Source organism: Apodemus sylvaticus, chromosome X, assembly GCF_947179515.1.
Source record: "Apodemus sylvaticus chromosome X, mApoSyl1.1, whole genome shotgun sequence".
Taxonomy (NCBI): Eukaryota; Metazoa; Chordata; class Mammalia; order Rodentia; family Muridae; genus Apodemus; species Apodemus sylvaticus.
The window spans coordinates 85,595,377-85,601,376 of record NC_067495.1 but is presented as its reverse complement, the minus strand read 5'-3'; positions in this window follow the sequence as shown (position 1 = coordinate 85,601,376).

Here is a 6,000-nt window from a genome sequence, read left to right as displayed (position 1 = left end):
CTCATGTTACCATGAAGATATTAGAATATGAGCATTTGAAAGCTTGCTTTCTTTCTTTTTTTCCTAGATAAGATTATTCTCAAAAGTCTGAATTCCCACAGATCAAATTCACATCAAAGGAAATAAAGGTGTTTAAAGCATCAAGTGTGCAGTCCCTCTGGCAGCATCATCCTGTGACAAAGAGTATAGCCATTCTTGCAGCATCCAGACAGCTGCACAGAATCCCAATCTGCCTAATGGTCTATCAGCTCTCAGTGCTGCACAGCCCTCACACATTTTGGCACACAGCTTTAGCAATGCCCATTCAGGCTGGCTGCACTACCACCAGGCAAAACCTGAGCTTTTGCGGCCAAGGGAAATGGAATCAAAATCCACAGGGAAGAATATATGCCTTATTTAAAATGAAGTATTTTAAAATCATCCTGCTTTTGACTAATTTGAGAACTTATCACATGATTCTCTTTGAAGATGAGACTATTTTAGTATGCCTGTAAGAAGGCTGAATATTAAAGTATTCAGTGCTTTTCTCTTTATGGCAGTAAGTGCAGTGAGGCATAATTCTCCATGGTTTGACACAGATGTGTATTTTATAATGATAATGGTCAATCTTTGCTAAGATAGGAGATGTTGTCTGAAATACTGATGAACCACCTTAAGTGATTATCTGGCAGATTGTTGAATAAGTTATAGTGTCTGGGTATTAGAGAAAGGAAGCTAAATATTGTGAACCTACACACTGAAAGTAAACCTGATTTTTTTTAAAAAGTCATGTTTATTTTGTGTTACCACCATGAACAATCTTTAATGCAGAAAGTACTTTACTAAAATAGGTAAAACAGACAGAAATAGAGCAATAGATTTTTGGGTTAGTGGCTATTTTATTCACATTACCAAGAAAAGTGAAATAAGCATGCTAATTTCCATAATAATCTACATCCTTCCTTTGTTCATTCAAACAATAGAAAATATAAGGATCAAATCATAGCTGCTAAGTCTCCCAAACATGAATGAATTATTTTAATGATTTTACACCTAGTCCACTTTCATTTAATTTGTTAAAACTTTCCTCATTATAAATAATTGGCAGAAAAATGTAAAAAAGGAACACTAATAATATTTTAAACATATTATTGATAAAATATGAATATAGATATGTATCTGTCTCTCTGTTATCCATCTACCTACTTTCCTGTTTATCTATGTATCTATCTCATGTCTTTCTCAAGGTTCCAGCATTTGCTGCTGAAATTAGAAGACATGGAGATCTTTCTCCTTTAGATTAGAAGACATGGAGATTTTACTATTATTTGATCAATCACACTTTCAAAGAAAAATAATGTATCCTGTAGTTTGGCAAGGACCTATTGAAATTATCTATAAATATTCATTCTGTTGCACCTACTTTTTTCTGTTCTTGAAATTATTTCCTTGTTAAGTACTGAATATTTTTTCAGGTATTTTTTGCATCTTTGACTTCTTATAGATGTCAATATAGCCTTTGTAGTTAAAATGTATAGAGTCATATTTTTCTCCTCTTTGAGTATCCATAAAATATATGTACAATATACTAATAAATGCTTGATAAATATTTGCAAACAGAATAAACAAAATATTAAATATTTATAGAACCCCTAGTAAGAGCTACCTACAATTTGAGACACATTGGAAAACAAACTAGCACAAACTTATAAAAATAATATTTTATTAATTCTTTAAGAAATTCATACAATGAAATGACCATTTTTCTTTGAGTTTATTTATGTAGTGGATTACATTGATGTATTTCCATATATTGAACCATCCCTGCATCCGTGGGCTAGGACCTACTTGATCATGTTGAATGATTGTTTTGATATGTTCTTGGATTTTGTTGGCAAGAATTTTATTGAGTATTTTTGAATCGATATATATAAGGAAAATTGGTCTAAGGTTCTCTTTTTTTGTTGGATCTTTGTGTGGTTCTGGTATCAGTGAAATTGTGGCTTCATAGAACAAGTTGGGTAATGTTCCTTCTGTTTCTATTTTGTGGAATAGTTTGAAGAGTATTGGCATTAGGTCTCCTTTGAATGTCTGATAGAACTCTGCAGTAAAGCCATCTGGTCCTGTGCTTTTTTTGGTTGGGAGATTGTCAATGGCCACTTCTATTTCTTTAGGGATTATGGAACCATTTAATTGGTCTATATGATCCTGAATAAATTTTGGTCGTTGGTATCTGTCTAGGAAATTGTCCATTTCATCCAGATTTTCCAGTTTTGTTGAGTATAGGCTTTTGAAGTAGGATATAATTTTTTGGATTTCCTCAGTTTCTGTTGTTATTTCAACCTTTTCGTTTGTGATTTTGTTATTTTGGGTACTGACTCTGTGATGCTGAACATCTGACCATTAGATGCTGAAAAAGCATTTGATAAAATTCAGCATCCTTTTATGTTAAAGGTCTTGGAAAGAACAGGAATTAAAGGTCCGTACCTAAACATTATAAAAGCAATATACAGCAAACCCGTAGCCAACATCAAACTAAATGGAGAGAAACTTGAAGCAATCCCAGTAAAATCAGGGACTAGACAAGGCTGCCCTCTCTCTCCATATTTATTCAATATATTACTTGAAGTTCTAGCCAGAGAAATTAGACAACAAAAGGAGGTCAAAGGGATACAAGTTGGAAAGGAAGAAGTCAAACTTTTACTATTTGCAGATGATATGATAGTATATTTAAGTGACCCAAAAAAACTCCCCCAGAGAACTCCGACAGCTGATAAACAACTTCAGCAAAGAGTCTGGATATAAAATCAACTCAAGCAAATCAGTAGCCTTCCTATATTCAAAGGATAAACAGGCTGAGAAAGAAATTAAGGAAATGACACCCTTCACAATAGCCACAAACAATATAAAGTATCTTGGTGTGACTCTAACCAAACAAATGAAAGATCTATATGGCAGGAACTTCAAGTCTTTGAAGAATGAAATTGAAGAAGACCTGAGAAGATGGAAAAATCTTCCACGCTCTTGTATTGGCATGATTAATATAGTAAAAATGGCCATCTTGCCAAAAGCAATCTACAGATTCAATGCAATCCCCAACAAAATCCCTACTCAATTCTTCATAGACTTAGAATGAGCAATTCTCAAATTCACCTGGAATAAGAAAAAACCCAGGATAGCTAAAACTATTCTCAACAGTAAAAGAACTTCTGAGGAAATCAGTATCCCTGACCTCAAGCAGTACTACAGAGCAATTATGTTAAAAACTGCATGGTATTGGTACAGTGACAGGCAAGTAGATCAATGGAATAGAATTGAAGAACCAGAAATGAACCCACATAATTATGGTTACTTCATCTTTGATAAAGGAGCTACAACTATTCAGTGGAAAAAATGGTGCTGGTTTAACTGGAGGTCAGCATGCAAAAGAATGCAAATTCATCCATTCTTATCTCCTTGTACTAAACTCAAGTCCACGTAGATCAAGGACCTCCATGTAAAACCAGACACACTGAAACTAATAAAAAAGAAACTGGGGAAAACCCTTGAGGACATGGGCACAGGGAAAAAGTTCCTGAAGAGAACACCAATAACTTATGCTCTAAGATCAATAATTGACAAATGGAGCTGGGTGTGGTGGTGCATGCCTGTATTCCCAGCACTTGGAGGCAGAGACAGGCGGATTTCTGAGTTCGAGGCCAGCCTGGTCTACAGAGCGAGTTCCCAGATAGCCAGGACCACACAGAGAAGCCCTGTCTTGAAAAACCAAAAAAAGCAAACAAACAAACAAACAAATAAACAAAAAAGAATTGACAAATGGGACTTCATAAAACTATAAAGTTTCAGTAAGGCAAAGGACATTGTCAAAAGGACCAAACTGTAACCAACAAATTGAGAAAAGATCTGAAAAGATCTTTACCAACCCTACATCTGACAGAGGGCTAATATCCAATATATACAAAGATCTCAAGAAGGTAGACTCCAGAGAGCCAAATATCCCCATAAAATTGGGGAACAGAGCTAAAGGAAGGATTTTCACTTGAGGAATATCGAATGCCTGAGAAGAACCTAAAGAAGTGTTCAAAATCCTTAGGTATCCGGTAAAGGTAAATCAAAACAACCCTGAGATTTCACCACACACTAGTCAGAATGGCTAAAATAAAAAAGCCAGGAGAAAACAGGCGCTGGCGAGGATGTGGAGAAAGAGGAACACTCCTCTACTGCTGGTGGAGTTGGAAGCTGTTACTACAACTCTGTAAATCAGTCTGGCGGTTCCTCAGAAAACTGGGAATGATACTTCCCGAGGACCCTGCTATACCACTCCTGGGCATATACCCAGAAGATTCCCCATCATGTAATGATACATTCTCCACTATTTTCATAACAGCCCTATTTATAATAGCCAGAAGCTGGAAATAACCCAGATGTCCCTCAATGGAGGAATGGATACATAAAATGTCGTATATTTACACAATGGAATGCTACTCAGCAATTAAAAACAATGAATTCATGAAATTCTTAGACAAATGGACAGAACTGGAGAGCATCATCCTAAGTGAGGTAACCCAGTCTCAAAGGAACACTCATGGTATGTACTCAGTGATAAATGGATATTAGCCTAGAAGCTTGTAATACCCAAGACACAATTCACATATCAAATGATGCCCAAGAAGAAGGAAGGAGAGGCCCCTGGTCCTGGAAAGGCTCAATGCAGCAGTGTAGGGGAATACCAGGACAGGGAAGTGGGAAGGGGTGAATTGGGGAACAGGGGGAGTGAAGAGGGCTTATGGGACTTTCAGGGAGGAAGGACACAGGAAAGGGAAAATCACTTAAAATGTAAATAAAAAATATATCAAATAAGAAAGAATTTCATAAAATAATCACATTCATCTTTACAACTCCTTAAAGATCCATATCTCCCTACTCATCCAACTTTATGTTCTCTCTCTTTTTGCCTCTATGAAATCTATTATGTCCACTTTGTCTTGTCCAGCTAATCTTGGGTAAAGATGTACCAGTGTCCCACTCTCCAGGAACATTCAAATGACAATAACTACTCAGCAAAGAGTGAGACTTTGTGTCCATTCTCCCACTCCATGATGAGATTGTGACTGGCCTATACTGGTTTTGTACATGCTGTCAAAATTACAGTGAGTTCATATGTGTGATTTCCCTGTTATGTCCAGAAAACATTGTTTCCTTGAAGTAACAACTATCATCTGTGTCTTATATTTCCGCTTCCTCTTCTATGAAGGTACCAGAATCTTAAAGGGAGGAGTGTTATTCAGAATTCACTTGTGGATCTCTGTTAGTTGGAAGAAGTTTCTCTGATGAGGGTTGAAAAATCCAATTAAAAAATGGGGTACGGAGCTAAACAAAGAATTTTTACCTGAAGAACTTCGGATGGCTAAGAAGCATCTTAAAAAATGCTCAACTTCATTAGTCATTAGGGAAATTCAAATCAAAACAACTCTGAGATTTCACCTTACACCAGCCAGAATGGCTAAGATTAAAATTTCAGGAGACGCTTGGTCTTTGACAAAGGAGCTGAAAGCATCCAGTGGAAAAAAGATAGTCTTTTCAACAAATGGTGCTGGTTCAATTGGAGGTCAGCATGCAGAAGAATGTGCATCGATCCATTCTTATCTCCTTGTATCAAGCTCAACTCCAAATGGATCAAGGACCTCCACATAAAACCTGACACACTGAAACTAATCGAAAAGAAACTGGGGAAGACCCTGGAGGACATGGGCACAGGGGAAATGTTCCTAAATAGAACACCAATAGCTTATGCTCTAAGATCAAGAATTGACAAATGGGACCTCATAAAACTACAAAGTTTCTGTAAGGCAAAGGACACTGTCAAAAGGACAAAATGTCAACCAACAGACTGGGAAAGGATCTTCACCAGACCTAAATCCAACAGAGAGATATCTAATATATACAAAGAACTCAAGAAAGTAGAACCCAGAGAACCAAATAACCCCATTAAAAAGTGGGGTATGGAGCTAAACAAAGAAT